The following is a 17,282-nucleotide window of genomic DNA, read 5'->3' as shown; positions in this document are numbered from 1 at the left end:
TAGCCATTTTCCACGTGAAAGAGGATGACCCCATCTAATTCATACTCCCCAAGATACGTGGTGGAAGTCATTTTGTGTGCCATTGTCAATTCCCCATTTTCCTGTTCCAGTTGCGTATGGTTCGCGAGAAGAATGATTGCTGGTAAGTCTCCGTGTGGCCTCCAATCTCTCTTATCTTCACGGGCTTTTCGCCTGATATACGTGGCAGGAAGCAAAATATTGGTCGACTCTTGCAGGGATGTACGCTCTCGGAACTTATAATAGCAGAATATACCGTGGTGCTTACACCTCTCTTGCAGCATCTGCCACCGCAGTTGGCTGAGCATCTCCGTGACGCTTTACCGCTTACTACACGAATCTGTAACGAACCGTGCTGCTCTTCTTTGGATCTTATCGATTTCCTCTATCAACCCTATCTGATCCAGATCCCAGACTGACGAACAATATTATTTTCGCGCAACTTATTTTCGACTTTTATTTTGCGAGATATTCGGCCAGTTATGGTGGTATATTCTCGTTGTCAGTCTTGCTTTAAATTATCTACCGTGTAAAAACATCTGAACATAGCGTCCTGCCTCACTGTATATTGGTCAGCTAAGTTTCAATGCCTGAAATGCGTATGCTACTTTTTGCGATTTCACAGTTCCACCTGACACACAGGAAAGCAGATACGTTTTGGTCACGCGCGGGAACTGAAAATAGCACCGAGGGCAATGCACGAAAGCACATCAGCTCTCTCATAAAACATTACAAGCGTTCCAAAAATTTTCGTTGCATTTTGTGATTGATAATTGTACAGAATATTTAGTATCTTAGTAGGGCGTCGTTTTCAAATTCTTGTCAGAAGCAATAAGTGTGTGATAAAAGATGTAGGCGAGAATTGAGTATGGCATCGTCCTGTGTCTGCTGGTTAAGGTCTGAATGCCATGTTCAGTACAAAAAAAAAAAAAAAAAAAAATCCTTCTGCAGCAGAGACTGAACCCAAATGTAATGCATTATAAGGTCATCATAGGTCTGTAAAAATATTTCATAAGTTTATTCTTCTTTAAAATCAATGTTGTTGCAAGTGTACACTCCATTTCACGATAATTTTGTACTTGCTGTTACCTCCAACAGATCTGTCACCTCCAGCCGCGGTCTTCTCGTGCATTTCTTTGTTCTCCACAATGCTTAGGTTTCACAGCCATGAACCAGCACATAGTAGATTTATTTAGTATTCGATACTTTCGACAATCGCAGATACACAGCTCTGGTACATTTATATCAAAAAATATAAACAACCGATAAAGCAAATACAACAAAAAATTAAAGAGCAATGTCCAGGTTTTCTAGTTGTTTGATTGCTTTGGACACAGCACCAACGAGGATCTTCCCCCACTTAATCTGCAGTGTAGAGTGTAGTGCTTTATCTTTTAAGTTACCTACTTATCATTCTGTTGTATACATAATTATAAGGATATAATTTCAAATCGATACTTCAAAAATATGTCACATCCATAATCATTTCAATGATACTTACCTTTTAAGTATCAAAGTAATAATACCTGCAACAAATTATTGAGTGGGTAATCTTCATTTCTCTAGGATACAATAAGTTTTTATATTACTTATAACATTTAGTTCCGGCAGCATAACATGTCTAGTAACTCCCAACTCATTTATATCAAAAATAGAAATTTTGTGTCTTGTCCCCCCTCCCTCTCCATCCACCCCTGGATAAGTTTCTGCGGACGCCCATGAGTTTGAGAGTAACAGAGATATTCACAAGTACAACACTGAAAGTAAAAATTATCTGCATTAGTTTTTAACGAATAATCATAGTTTTGGCACAGAAAGGGGTGAAATACGCAACTATGAAGCTCCACGGAAATAAAATATGTCGGGTAACAGATGTGTTTTCAAATCAAATTAAAAATGTTTCTCCTTAACAACTCCTTTATCATAGAGGAATTCTTGAAACAGAAATAATGAGTCATTTTTAAAACAAAGACCTGTAAATGTCCAGCAAGCAGCCATATAAATATTCTTTAGATGTATTTATGTTTAGGTGTGTTCTGTTGACACGGTCCACATAGTGTTTTCTATCGTGAATACGATTTACGGAACAATTAACTAACCCTGAAGAATCATTCAATTTGAGAAATTTGCTGTTTCTTCCTTACCAAAGACAGTGATTTTCTTACTGACAATCGTGTACTTTCCCTAAGAGAATATCCCCTTTTTCTAGTTCTTTCTTGTCTTGCAAGTAAGGTAGTAATCAATACGAAAACTTATATTAAAGTGGATTGCTTTTCAAAATTTTTTTGAGAATTTCGTTATTGTCTACGTACCGTGTATATATATTTTTTAAAGTTAGTGACAAGGAGATGGAAACTTGATTGACTTACATTCAAGTTGTCTGGAAGTAGCTTTCTAGAAGATCCACCCCATGCACTTCTTCTTAAAGGAGTAAAATCGGTTTACAATATGGTCGGAATACAGTGTAAGGAATTGCTTAATTCATCTTTACCGTTCTACCTCCAATCAGAACTCATTGTTTACAAAACGTGTCATATTAGTAGACATGCCATTACAGCGAGTGCTGGCAAATACCCGCCGAATAAAAATAATTTCAGTGCTGCTTTGGGCTGTAATCCCTGCAGCTCTGCCAATCTTCGCAGCTGACTACAATTGTTTGCTGTGCACAAGTCAAGCAGCGCTTCTGACGAAAATCTGGAGGCTAGGTGCGCTGGTGAGCTTTACCGTCAACGTGACTAAATTTCTTGAGAGACACGCCCAGCAACGACGTAGAAAGACACGGAACTGTCACTTTATCTTACTACGTAAGTAGCCTGTAAATAGGAATCGCAGGCTTCCTAGAACTTCTCCCTTCACGTCTTACAAATCAAGCTCGTCTCTTGGAACCCCTGTCTCTTGTAACACTCCTGTACGAAACTGATTTCCCCTGCTCTTTGCGGAATATACGATATGTTGGACGTATTGGACACGGCTTTCTCTAGACTTTTCCATGCAATGTAGTATAAGCGATATGCATCCACGTTGCTCTTGCGTGTTTTCTATTGTCAGCTACCTATTTTCCGCTAGATCCCCTTCTAGACTTTTCTTGGACTCCGCCAATGGAACTCCTCGGTTCGCCCAGTATTTTCCTGGTTACCTCCATTTCATTTTCCTCAGTGTCATAATTACGTCGTTCACTTCACTTTGTTTCCTGCTTAGCTTAGTAATTCCCAATATGCATGAGTCTACTGCTCGCCGACAAACCTTCAGCTTTTTACTGATTCCTGCATAAAATTTCAATGTCTCGACTACCTAAATACAAAATCTCGTCAACGGGTCAATGGTTTCATTATGAATTTGTAGCTATTTTCTTCTCGATGTGTCGATTATTTAGTCTTATTATAATTGATTTTCAGGCTCTCATTCACACAAGCTCTTAATTGTTGAAGTTTTTTTTGGAGTAGAGAAGAAACTATGGTTGAGACAACTTCTCAGATTAAAACTGTGTGACGGACTGGGGCTCGAACCCAGAACCTTGCCTTTCTTGGGCAGCGTTTTTACCAACTCAGTTATCCAGAGTTAATATGGATGCAATCCACTAGGCTGTGGCTAAGCCATTTCTCCGCAATGTCCCTACTTCCAGAAGTGTTATTCCCGCAAGGAGAACCTCCTGTGAAGGTTGGAATATAGGAGAGAGAAGTTAAGATGCGAGGCGAATCTTGAATCATTTCCGAATAGCTCATTCGGCAAGAGTTTTGCACGCAGAACTCAAGGGCCCGGGTTCGTATCCTGGTTGAGCACTCAGTTTTAATCTGTCAGGATATTTCAAAGCAGCGCACAGTCCAATTTTAGAGTGAAAGATTCGTTCTGAAAACGAAGGTGGTTCAGATGTGCTCCATTAACCCTAATACCTTATTGTTTTCACAACTGAAGCGTCAGAAAACTTCGTCCTGGATTGCTGAGATTGGGGGTGTAGACTCTCCTTATCCAACTCCTCCTTCGGTTCTAAAATTTACCTCTGCTCTGACGAAGTCGAAAACAGGAAGAATAGAGATTAGCATTTCGTGGACGATGAGGTCATTAGAGACAGCATACAAGGTAGGAGGGGAGAATAAAATCGGCCATGGCCCTTCAAGGGAAACATCCCTGCATTCGCTTTAAGCGATTTGGGAAAATAATGGAAATCTATAGTAGAGCCGACGAAAGAAAATTCCTGACAGATGCAATGGGCTTGGCGCGATTGCTTCGCGCGCACACCTCAAACAATTACATAACGCGATTCTGTAGTGTCACTACGGCAACACCTCAGTGTCGTTGCAGCTTTGCAGCTGTTTGCACTTCACATTTGACGTCTGGCAACAGCGCTGTCAGGGATCATCTTTTGTCGACTCTACTAGAAATCTGAATAGTGGGACGGGGATTGAGGCCACTGTACGGAAATACAGAAGCGTCCGATCTTACCCGTCGGCTTTGACCCATGACGTCACAAATATGGCGGAAACGAACATAAACGACAATTCCAATATGGCGGATATAAAAACATCGCATACGTATCATAAACACTGAAATACACAGGTTTCACAAAAAGCCTAATGACTAACGGGACAAGCGTGGGAAATTGGGGGTTTTTGGGTGGGGAGAAACTAAATATACACAAATGTAGCCACCGACCGCCATACAAAACCACGCAAAACGACGAAAAAAATCGGGACTAGTGCAGCAGGGGATACAACCCGTCGGCTTTGAACAATGACGTCACAAGTCGCCAGAGAGCATGTATTACAGAGATGAAAGAGCTGAGGAGAATGTTGAGAAACAAAGGAATGCGAGAGAGATAAACATTGATCTTGTCAAAGGCATAAGTGTTTTTTGACTTTTTTAAAAAAAAATCTCACGAGATAGAATAAACTGATCCTACTTTATTAAGCAATATCTTGTCAAAAGCCGAGAAGCGATTGTTCTTAATGTTCTAGCTCCCTTCAGTACGTAATAAGTGTTTTTTGACTTTTTAAAAAAAAAATCTCACAAGATAGAATAAACTGATCCTACTTTATTAAGCAGCTCCCTTCAGTATCTAATAAGTGTTTTTTGGCTTTAAAAAAAAAAATCTCACGAGATAGAATAAACTGATCCTACTTTATTAAGCAATAGTGTTTTTTTGGCTTTTTAAAAAAAAATCTCACGAGATAGAATAAACTGATCCTACTTTATTAAGCAATAGTGTTTTTTTGGCTTTTTTAAAAAAAATCTCACGAGATAGAATAAACTGATCCTACTTTACTAAGCAATATCTTGTCAAAAACCGAGAAGCGATTCTTCTAATGTTGTAGCTCCCTTCAGTAGCTAATAAGTGTTTTTTGGCTTTTTAAAAAAAAATTTCACGAGATAGAATAAACTGATCCTACTTTATTAAGCAATAGTGTTTTTTAGGCTTTTTTAAAAAAAATCTCACGAGATAGAATAAACGGATCCTACTTTATTAAGCAATATCTTGTCAAAAGCCGAGAAGCGATTTTTCTAGTGTTGTAGCTGCCTTCAGTAGCTGATAAGTGTTTTTTGGCTTTAAAAAAAAAATCTCACGAGATAGAATAAACTGATACTACTTTATTAAGTAATCAGTAAAAAACGAAATTGAAACATAACAGCAAAACCTTATTAGAACACAGAACTGCTTTATTATCTATGCCTCGAAGTGAAGCCATTAAGATCTATGACTAAGGAATGACGTTATGACGTCACACACCACAACACGCTTACGTCACGGGTCAAAGCCGACGAGTAAGATCGGAGGTTTCTGTTGACCCCTGTACTCCTAAATACGAGTCCAGTGTCATACCACTGGGGTACCTCGCACCTAATGGGTCAGTGATTTTGCTCATATTTCGTGCGAGTGTGGTACATACTTAAATGTTTGATTTAAATGCAACAGATGCTAATCTAATACGAAGTTGGTTAGGACAATACTAAGCATGGCTCTTTCGGCAGGAGCATGCCTTTGCCTATCTCCGACCATGACTTAACCCAGCCAATTATCTGGGGACATACAATTTAACGTGAACTCCGAATCACAGAACAACTTGGCACTTTTCACAATAACAAATACCTCCAGGAATGAAAGAAGTGTTTCGATCGACTCCCCGACCTTTGTATTCGTAGTCTAGCACTTACCTCTGGTGTACCAAACAGAAATCTCTCTCGGTAACCACCATGCCGGCGCTTGGGGGGTTTTCGCGTAGCCCTCTGCGTGTGAAAGGCAGGTGTCCAGGTTGGAGTCCTAGTTTTAATTTAACCAACTTTTATAATGCTACCTAGATGCAGCTAAATTGTGCGCCATATTAACCCCCAGTTACTATCGTGGGGTCATTTTTTACCCCAGCATAAACATTATCCCATTTATCTCTGGAATGACGCCTCTCTTGCGCCAAAGGTTGTACGTATTCTCTTGGAAATAAATCGTTTTCACGGAAACTTTAGTACTAGTCGTGACATTCTTAAAGAGTAATTGGTTTTTGGGGTCACTGAAGACCCCAGGATAGTACCTGCGTGCAACATAGAAAATGAATCTGCAGAAGAACGAAGCCAGGAACATGATTCCGATGTAAGTGATTGTGAAAGTGAACACACTGCTCACAATACAGACACAACAATTTCTGATTTGGATGTCTCAGGAGACGAAATCTCTGAAAAGGATCCTGGTAGTTACTACTATGGGAAAAACAGGTTCAAATAGTCATGAAACCCGCCGCCTAGTACTTCTAAATCAAGAAAATCTAATATTATTGTTCAATTACCGGGATTGATTGGACCTGCTCCGGCAATGAAAGCCTTCTACGCCATTTGAAGCATGGTCTCTGCTTATTACAGATGATATGCTGAACACTATAGTAGATCAAACAAACGCACATATTTCTGAAGTGAGTGCAGATTATGGTGTGACTGCAACTTATGTTGATCATGTGTCTCTAGAAGAAATGCGATCTTTTTTCTGATTGATTTATCTCGCAGGTGATTGTAAATCTAATCATGAGAATGCAGACTCGCTTTTTGCTACGGAGTTAACAGTAAGACCAATATTTAGAACAACAATGTCCAAGGAACGGTTTCTTTTTCTTCTGTCTGTTATCAGATTTGATAACAGAGCAACAAGGGAACGGAGGAAACAATCAGATGACAAGTTGGCAGCTATTTCTGAATTGTTTAACAAGTTTATATTCAACACCGCAGTAAATTATAGCTGTTCACAATTTGCAACAGTTAATGAAATGCTAGTCGGTTTTCGTGGACGCTGTTTTTTATGAGTGTATATAACCCAAAAATATGGGTTAAAAATTATGTGTTTTGTGCAAAATCCCACTATCTGCTAAATGCTTTTATTTATTCAGGGAAGGTGACAACGCCAAACCCATCAAAACTAAGCATCCTAGCACAATCTGTTCTGAAGCTGGTTCAATCTACTGCTGAGACAAACAGAAACGTAAGTGGAGATAACTGGTTTACCTCTGTAGAACCGGCTAATGAATTACAAATAATTTGCCAGACATAAGTCAGTACACTTCGGAAACAGAAACGTGAAATTCTGGCAGAATTCTTGCCCAATAAATCATATGAAGTGGGACATACAAAATTTGGTTTCACAAAGGGCTTAACAATACGCTCTAGTGTCACGAACAAAACTAAATCAGTAGTCATGCTCTCATCAATGCACCGTGACAAGCGCATTGATCAGTAGAGAGGTAAACCTGATATTATTCTAATTTACAATTCTACAAACAGGGGCTTGGATGCTCTTGATCTGGGCTGTAATGAATATTGCTATTGTTAACAATTACGTATATGGCAGTACTCCAATCCTAATACAAAGATGTCACGATGTCAATTTATGACAGAACTGTCTACAACTCTTAACTGAAAAGCAGATGAAACAACGTGCTACTGTACCAGCTCCACCAACAAGTTTGAAAACATTAATTAATCCAGCATTTCGTTTGAAGAGCAGTTCCAACCATCAAGCTCATGAAGGCCTAAAAGGCGCCAAAGATGTAACTTTTGCTCAAGAAATCATGGCAAAAAAGTGTCAGTCACTTGTTCAAGATGCAACAAATATGTCTGCAAAAACCACTCTCAGCAGAAGACATTATGTGTACAATGCAACAAAGAGTAACTTTATTACGAACAACATTTTAGAAATTGAAATTTTTGTTAAGCACAAAGTAATGGCCGTTAATTTCTTTACTATACATTAAAAAATTACACTTCCCCTTTCAGAGATTGATTTGGACCTTAATGAACTAGGCAGCTAGACAGATGAAGCAAAAAAGAAGAGATACTAATAAAATGAAAAATTCGTTACTTTAAAATTACCTCTGTATTGAGAATAGAAAAAATGAAGACATTAAAATAAACATGTTGTGCATGAATTGCTGGCTTTCTTAATCATCATATTTAGATTAAAATTGTAAACAGGTTCAAATGAATGTGTATAAAACGATTACCATAAAAAATGAGTCAAAGTAATTGGAGATACTAATAATTTTTGGGGTCACTAATGACCCCAAGATAGTAGTTGTGATAGTCAGCAACATCTGTAGTAACTCAGGATTAATTTTTAAATATTTATCTTTTCTATCCCATTGCTTTCATCACTTACAAAGAATGTCTGTTCGCTTCCTCTAACTTTTATACGATAAGGAAAGAAAACACAGGAAAACATTTAGGACGAATGAACAACAACCACACTAAACGGCATGAAAAATACACTTCAGTATCTTACAAATAATTAGTTTAAATTTTTTACTTTAAATTTTAGTCACTTTGTGACACTAATCTACTGTTTTATAATAAGATTTTATGGTATGATCCCGTGTAGGTATCTAACAATGAAAACAGACTGTTATAAACAAATGATGCCAGGGATGCGGAAGTAAGACAAATGGATTCACAGTTAAAGCCAATTTTGAGGAAGGTTATCAAGCAATTGCACCTCTGTTTCGGATTTCTACACTTCACAGACATCTCTTCGCATCTTTAAAAGCATGTATTACCTCCTCTTGCACCAATCACGGCATCCAACTTTTCAGAAAAGCTCCTGATTAATTCTGCACCGTCCTCTTTAGGAATCATCTCCCATTCTTTTAGAAGGACCTGCATAGGTCCCGTTGGGTCTCTGAATTGTGCTGACGGGCCGTTCTCTTCAACGGTCCTATACATGCTCAATAGGATTCAAATCAGAGCTTCGGGCAGGCCAAGCCATAGCAAGGCTCTCCGCTCCATCCGAGAACTCTTGTCCACTCTCGCAACATGTAGGCGTGCATTCTCATGTATTAGTGCAAAACCATCTCAAATAAATGGAAAGAAAGGCACAACATGCTCCAAAAGGATGTCCTCCACATACTGACGAGCTGTAAGGCCCCCATGTTCCACACTGACCAAATCAGGCCTTTCAGTTATATTGTTGCTTGCCCACGCTGTCAGATAACCCCGAAAAGGTATTGTGGATGAGAGTGTGCAAGGCCTTCCCCACGGCCTTCTACAGCCCTTCTCTCTACCATCAGGCGATCACCGGCCAAATCGCGACTAATCGGCGAACAAGGCACTTGAATGTGATTTGCAGAGTGTCCATGTAGATGTAGAAGACTTGTTCCCATCGTCATACTCTCCAAAAGCGATACTCCCTTGCGGAACGCGAAACTCTCTGGTGAGTTCTGGGCCTGTAGCAGGTTTTCTGAATTGATTATTGGCTTTTTCCAATCTTCTTCGGACGGTTTTCTCAGTAACATCGACCCTTCGAACTTGGTGGAGTCGATTTCGTGCTTCAAAGACGGTGGTATGAAGGTTCGGAGTAGTCGTAAAATGATCATCTTTAGCCAATATTGCTCTCCTCGGATCTGATCCTGGTTTTCATCCATAGTTACAAGTTTCTCTTACCTTCTCACGCTTTTGGAAATCGTGTAAGGTGTAGTTCTAGACACTTATGCAATGTAATGCATGCTGCAACCATCTTAACACCGAAACAAAAGGTTTTGCAGCATCTTCAGGGCTTAACACGTGTGACTGAAAAGAGAACAATACAACGTACAGAAGAAGTGCTACAAGGGCGGGAAATCCTTATTGCCTCAAACCTAGTGAAGCTTTTTTCAGGTTGCGCAGAAAAAAAATTGAAGTTAGTGAACTAAACAAGCAACGCTTCACTGTTTGCTCGCAAAGCATGCTCCGTCTAAAAATAAACGATAAAATGTTACACCTTGATTAAACAGATAATTACACATCATTTATTACGTTTACGTTTTTCGTGCCGACTTGTATAATAGGCACACGGGATTTACACACGGGTAACATAGCAAAAAAAATAGGTCTGAGCACTATGGGACTTAACATCTGAGGTCATCGGTCCTCTAGAACTTAGAACTACTTGAACCTAAGGATATAACACACATCCATGCCCGAGGCTGGATTCGAACCTGCAGTCGCGCAGTTCCGGACTGAAGCGCCTAGAACCGCTCGCCCACTGAGACAGGCGGGTAACATAGCAGCTGTGTGCACGATACTGTCTCATTTTTCCTTGTTATATGTTCGAATTGTCGCTTAATCATTTCTATTTTTTGCCGTTTTCAATAAAAAATGTAACGCTACTTTAAATTTCAAATAAACTACCCTAATAAAATGGTTCAAATGGCCATGAGAACTATGGGACATAACATCTGTGGTCATCAGTCCCCTAGAACTAAGTACCTAACTAACCTAAGGACATCACACACATCCATGCCCGAGGCAGGATTTGAACCTGCGACCGCAGCGGTCACACGGTTCAAGACTGAAGCGCCTAGAACCGCACGGCCACAACGGCCGGCAAACTACCCTAATAGGCTGTACGATAGGACCCCGCAGTTGCTCTCAGTGAGGAACTAGCCTCAGTTGTATTATAATGTATCGATCGCTCTGTACATTAACGGTGGAACAGGAAAACTCTCTATTCGTCGCCTAGAAATCTCAGATTGCTCGCCCACCTTACTGCATTGGCACATTGTTTCTTATCGATGATTTCTTGCCGAAAGTGGAGTTTTCGGATAACGTTCTTTGTGTATAGATTAAGTAAAGAGTGGTAGATAAACAGCTGCTACTTAAGATGCCTAAGGAACGTGCGCACTTTGTCAATCGTATTATAAAAGTTGATTTTTTTGCCTTTCTAAGCACAAAATCACTGAATGTAATGGATTCACTGAAGTTAATTTTTTACTGCAGCCTACCTTAGAAGTATATCAGTAGCGACTTCTCTCTGTTAATTTATGTTCGGAATCATTTCACTCTTCTGAAGGTTCCCCTTCGCGGTACCGCTAGAAAATCAAGGAAATAAGTACCAAATCTAGTTCGCATACTGTCCAGGCAAACAGACAGACATATTAATTCAGTATCAGTCTGAAGAAAGTCTGAACATGTAATGGGTACTGACCGTTGGCGAGTGCACTCAGAGCCATTTGTCGTGATTTCTGAAAACTACACACACACCCATGCTCTAGGGAGGACTCGAACTTTCGACTGGGGGGGGGGGGGGGGGGATGCGAACCATGGCACTGCGCCTGAGACCTCGCGGCTACCCAGCGCGGCGCTTCTTGTCTTCTCTCAAATGCTGACATATGCGTTTATTGTTCAAGCATCTGTCAGCGAGGTATAGTTAATATCCAGCTGAGTGCACGGAACGAAATTCGCGAAATCTTTATGTCCTGGTATTGACAAGACCCCTGTTGACTATCCTTGCCAGCTGTGTGGTGAAATTGCGCTGCAGCGTCACACATTCATCCGTTGTTCGTCAAAGTTTACAATTATTCATTTTCCGTCGATCTGTATGAATATCAGGTTGTGACCAATTCGCATAACTCCTTCGTGGTGCGTGTTTCTTTCTTTCTTTCTTTTTTTTTTTTTTTTTTCTTGGAGTTTATGTGATGAAACTTAATGTGTTCTCACAGATCGCATGACGTACAAAAAATGGCTGGGATTGCAAGACAAAACTAACCATTCTTTGGCTAACATTGCCTGCATTTTTGTGAAAATAACACGTATGCAAACACTGTTACGTACCATAGAGCTATTATGAACCCAGCTGGCTGCTTGAGCCTGAGTACAGCTACCCACGGGAGGTTGTTGTGCAGCTCATTCCGTTATTTGTGTGTGAGACGACCTGCTTTGTAGGCCACAAGGGTCTTTTTTTTTTATCTCGCTGCAAACAGGACGAAGTCTCCTAGACACCTGCATTGCAGTATTTTCGCCTGACTATATGTTTAGAGATTACAGAGCTTCTTTGCTTTAGTATCCATAATAAATACATTTATTGACTGATAGTAGTTACAATTTTTTTGTGGGAATCACCAACTACATCCAGCTGGACTGCATGATCTTTTGACGACAGACCGCCCTAAGAATTTTCTCTCACGTTCGCCTTTGTACACACATCAAAAAAAGTATTGCGTCACCTCGGTTCCGAGAGTTCCGGAACCTGTACAGAAAATTGGAATAGAGATCAACATAAACGTCATTTCCGCCCTTTTTACTGCTAATGAAAACCACACATTGCATGTTGTACCACCATACAGCGAGACGTTCAGTGGTGGTGGTCCAGATTTCTGTGCACACCGATACCTCTAATACCCAGCAGCACGTCTTCTTACATTGACACATACCTGTATTTGTCGTGGCATGCTATCCACAAGTTCATCAAGGCACTTTTGGTCTAGATTGTCCCACTCCTCAAAGGCTATTCGGCGTAGATCCCTCAGAGTGGTTGGGGGGGTCACGTCGTCTTTAAACAGCCCTTTTCAATCTATCCTAGGCATGTTCGATAGGGCTCATGTCTAGAGAACATGCTGGGCACGCTAGTAGAGCGATGTTATCCTGAAGGAAGTCATTCACAAGATGTGCCTCGCAAATATGCTGCCGGTGTCGTTGCACTATCGGTCGGAGAATGGCATTCACGTGTCGTACAGCCATTACGTCGCATTCCATGACCACCAGCGGCGTACGCCGGCCCCGCATAATACCACCCCAAAACGAAAGGGAACGTCCACCCCGCTGCATTCGCTGGACAGTGTGTCTAAGGCGTTCAGTCTGACCGGGTTGCCTCCAAACACGTCTCTGACGATTGTCTGATTGAAGGCATTTGTGACTCATCGGTGGAGAGGACGTGGCGCCAATCCTCAGCGGTCCATTCAGCATGTTGTTGGGCCCATCTGTACCGCGCTGCATGGTGTCGTGGTGGCAGAGATGGACCCAGTCATGGACGTCGGGAGTGAAGTTGCGCGTCATACGGCCTATTGTGCACGGTTTGAATCGTAACACGACGTCCTGTGGCTGCACGAGAAGCATTATTCAACACGGTGGCGTTGCTGTCAGGGTTCCTCCGAGCCATAATTCGTAGTTAGTGGTCATCCACTGCAGTAGTAGCCCTTGGGCGGCCTGAGCGAGGCATGTCACCGACAGTTCCTGTCTCTTTCTATCTCCTCTACGTCCGAACAACATCGCTTTGGTTCACTCCGAGACGCCTGGACACTTCCCTTGTTGAGAGCCCTACCGGGCACAAAGTAACAATGAGGACGCGATTAAACCGCGGTATTGACCGTCTAGGCGTGGTTGAACAGCACGTGCCGTGTACCTCCTTCCTGGTGGAATGACTGGAACTGATTGGCTGCCGGATCCCCTGGCGCTGCTCATGCATGGTTGTCTACTTGTTTGGGCGGGTTTAGTGACATCTCTGAACTGTCAAAGGGACTGTGTCTGTGATACAATATCCGCAGTGAACGTCTATCTTCAGGAGTTCTAGGAACCGGGGTGATACAAAACTTTTCTTAATGCGCTATCAACACCCATTCAAGATCTTAAGACTGAATATTTTGTATAATTTTATTCGCTTTTTGAGTTGTGTTTTTTTCTATGATTTAATTTAACCATTCTTTGCTTTGGAGCATGACTTCCTACCATAATTTTGTTTCATTTAAAGTGACGTACGATTGTTTGTAGAAAATGTAGTTCACAGCGCGGTATTTTTGATGAATCCTACAAACTAGTTGTGTTTTCCTGTCTCAGTCTGAAAAACTATTTTTTTGTCATTTTTACACTCAAGGACGTACCCAGAACTTGAGCTAGGAGGGGTGTGTGGGAGAGAGGAGGAAGGTGGCAGCTCATGTTAGTTTTTGCGGATATTAACTATACCTCGCAGACAGATGCTTGAACAATAAACGCATATGTCAGCATTTGAGAGAAGACAAGAAGTGCCGCGCGGGGTAGCCGCGTAGTCTCAGACGCAGTGCCATGATTCGCGCCCCTGCCCCCCCTCCCCCCCCCCCAGTCGAAAGTTCGAGTCCTCCCTCGAGCATGGGTGTGTGTGTTGTCCTTAGCGTACGTTAGTTTAAGCTAGATTAAGTAGTGTGTAAGCCTAGGGACGGATGACAGCTGTTCGGTCCCATACGAACTTACTACCACAAGACATGAAGTTGGGCGCAAAGAAGCCGGTTGGAGTAATAGCGAATCGCTAGACATTTGAATTGGAGTGCTGCCACTATTCGCCGATGTTGGCAGGAATAGGGAAAGCATGGCCAAACAGCGTCAAGAAGGAAGCGATCGACCTAGAGAGACGACATAACGTGAGCACTGAGCAATCACCAGAGAGGGACTCAGAGACACGGAGTCATCATTATCATCGTTCCGACTTGCTTTAATGACCACAAGGACCATTAATAGGCGGCCCGCAGAAAGGGGCTGGCCTCATGGCGCCCCTTGTTTCGACTACCACTGACCTCTGTACACCAACGAGTTCGTTTGCATCGGTGAGGGCACATTCGGCCTGGAATCTCATTGACTGGATTAGAAATGTCCAGTGACGACTCCCGCTTCGAAGCGAAGACCTGTCTGGAGACACCGCGGGCAGCGGTGGGATAGCAACCTGTCACCCGTCATACGACCCGCCAACCAGGAGTGATGGCCTGGGGTGCCATTTCATTTTATAGCAGGACCCCTTTGGTTGTCATCCGCGCCATGTTCACAAAACAACGGTACTTCGAGGGTATTCTACACCCGTTTTATTGCCCTTCATGGTAAGACCTCCTGGACTTATATTTCAGCAAGTAAGGCCCGCCCACACACTGTGAGAGTTTCTACTGCTTGCCTTCGTGCTTGCTAAACCCTACGTTGGCCAGCACAGTCGCTGGATCTCTTCCAAGTTGAGAACGTTTGGAACACTACGGACAGGGCCATCCAACCAGCTCCTGACTGGGCAGAATACGGCATCATGTATACCCTCAGGAGGACATCCAACAACTCTATCAATTAATGACAAACGGAATAACTATTTGCACAAAGACAAGAGATGGACCAACGCGTTTTTGGCTTCCTCAATTTGTGATGCTCTTTCTTGAATAAATCATATAATTTTTTCTGAAACTGTAAAAGGAGGGCTGGGAATAAAAGAATATGTCTTATTAAATTATATAACTATGTATAGTAACAAGCTGGGAATGTTCTTGACGTAATGTCCACAACGTGGTCGAGACGTTGCTTATTTAAACAGCCCATCTCTTGACGGCGGCCCTCCTGAGAAGGAAGGAAGGAGGAGGATTAGAATTTAACGTCCTGTCGACTGCGTGGTGATTAGAGGGTGGGCACATGCTCGGACTTAGAAAGTATGATGAAGGAAATCAATCGGCTGTGCCCTTTTCAAAGGAATCACACGGCATATCCCTGGAACGACTTAGGGAAATTACGGAAAACCTAAATCTAGATGGCCGGGTGAGGATTTGAGCTGTCGTGCTCCCAAATGCGAGTCCAGTGTGTTAACTGCTGCGCTATCTCGGCTCAGTGGCCCTCCTGAGGTCATCCAGTGTGTCATAGTGGTTCCTGCGACGACGCAAAGCCAGTTTTAGCTAGTTCTAAGCATGTTCAGTCTTGTTCATGTAGGCAGATACTGCTGGCCATTCCATTCGATTCAATCATGTCCCCATGTGGGCAAAGTGGGCGCTGTAATATTATGTAACATCCCCACGAAAAGACGAATCCACTGTCGCAACGTCGACTGGACAGTTTCACATTAAGTTGTAGCTTTTCACGTACTGCAGAGTGCAGAGCCTCAAATTAACCTCGACAACAATGAAACGCCCGAAACATGACTGATCCACCTCCCTGGCGAACCTGTAGGACTGCATGCCTGAGATGTGCATACCTACCTGGCCGTCTCCACGTTGTTTCTGATGGTAACCCTGCAGTCGTCGGTTAAGAGAGCCAAACGCCATTGATCCAGGTTCCATTCCAAATGCTACGTTGGTCTCCTTCGCATACCACGACGCTGGGGAATTTGTACAATCGGACGCCTAGAGACTGAATTAATCCTGTGGATTGTGCACCGTCTGGGTCTACACAGCGCTCTCGAGTTGCCTCCAGAAAAGCCTGCGCGCAGTTCTGTTGCATTCTCCTAAGGGTAACTACAAGTCTTAATTTGTAGGTAGTGGTCATGAGTAAGATCTTCAATTTTTTGCTCGCGATAGAGCTGGATGTTCGAATGACGTCGCTGTGGAGCACGGTAATTCGCCGGGCCATTTCCCGTGTTGACAAATATCTCTCCGTAAAGTGACAGTGCTTGAAATGACACTTCGCATCATGTTGACAGACTGAACAGTGAACTCAAACCGCTTTGTCCCGATCACGATAGGAGACATAGCGCAATCTACTGAACTGAGCTGAAAATATATGTTTACGTCTACCTCCATTACGTAGGAGGCTATATCTAGCGATTGTTTTGAGAAAGAGGCTTCCACTAATAATAAACGGCAAATGACAAGGATGCTGCATTACAAAAAATTGAGATAGTCTTGATCAACAATTTCAAGTTACTATGCAGCCCTGCAATAATGCATAGAGAAGATCACAGAGTTGTAAAATATACGCTTTGAAGACACTGTTGCTGCAATTGGTCAGGTGACGTTGTTGGTAATGCAAAGCGGGTCGGATGGCGTCCCATTATGCCGCACAGAACGCAGAGGTAAGTCTGGTGAATGTGTTGGCCTAGGAAGCAGACGATATCTTGAAGAGAATGATGGGCAAGAAGAGAAGCGTATTCTGGCCATGGTATTGACGGTAATTTCTCTAGGAGTGTAGGAACGCCAAAACAGTAGACTGGTTGATGTATCCTTTGTTTTTCAGTGGTTTTTCAGCGACACCACAGGCGTACAGTCATTCTTCAGTCATTGCTTCCCAGCCACAATGCCTAAAACAAATCCTACCCCACATTCCTTACATCTCAGCACACCCCA

Source organism: Schistocerca serialis, chromosome 7 (assembly GCF_023864345.2).
Source record: "Schistocerca serialis cubense isolate TAMUIC-IGC-003099 chromosome 7, iqSchSeri2.2, whole genome shotgun sequence".
NCBI classification, from domain to species: domain Eukaryota; kingdom Metazoa; phylum Arthropoda; class Insecta; order Orthoptera; family Acrididae; genus Schistocerca; species Schistocerca serialis.
This window is presented reverse-complemented; position numbering follows the sequence as displayed.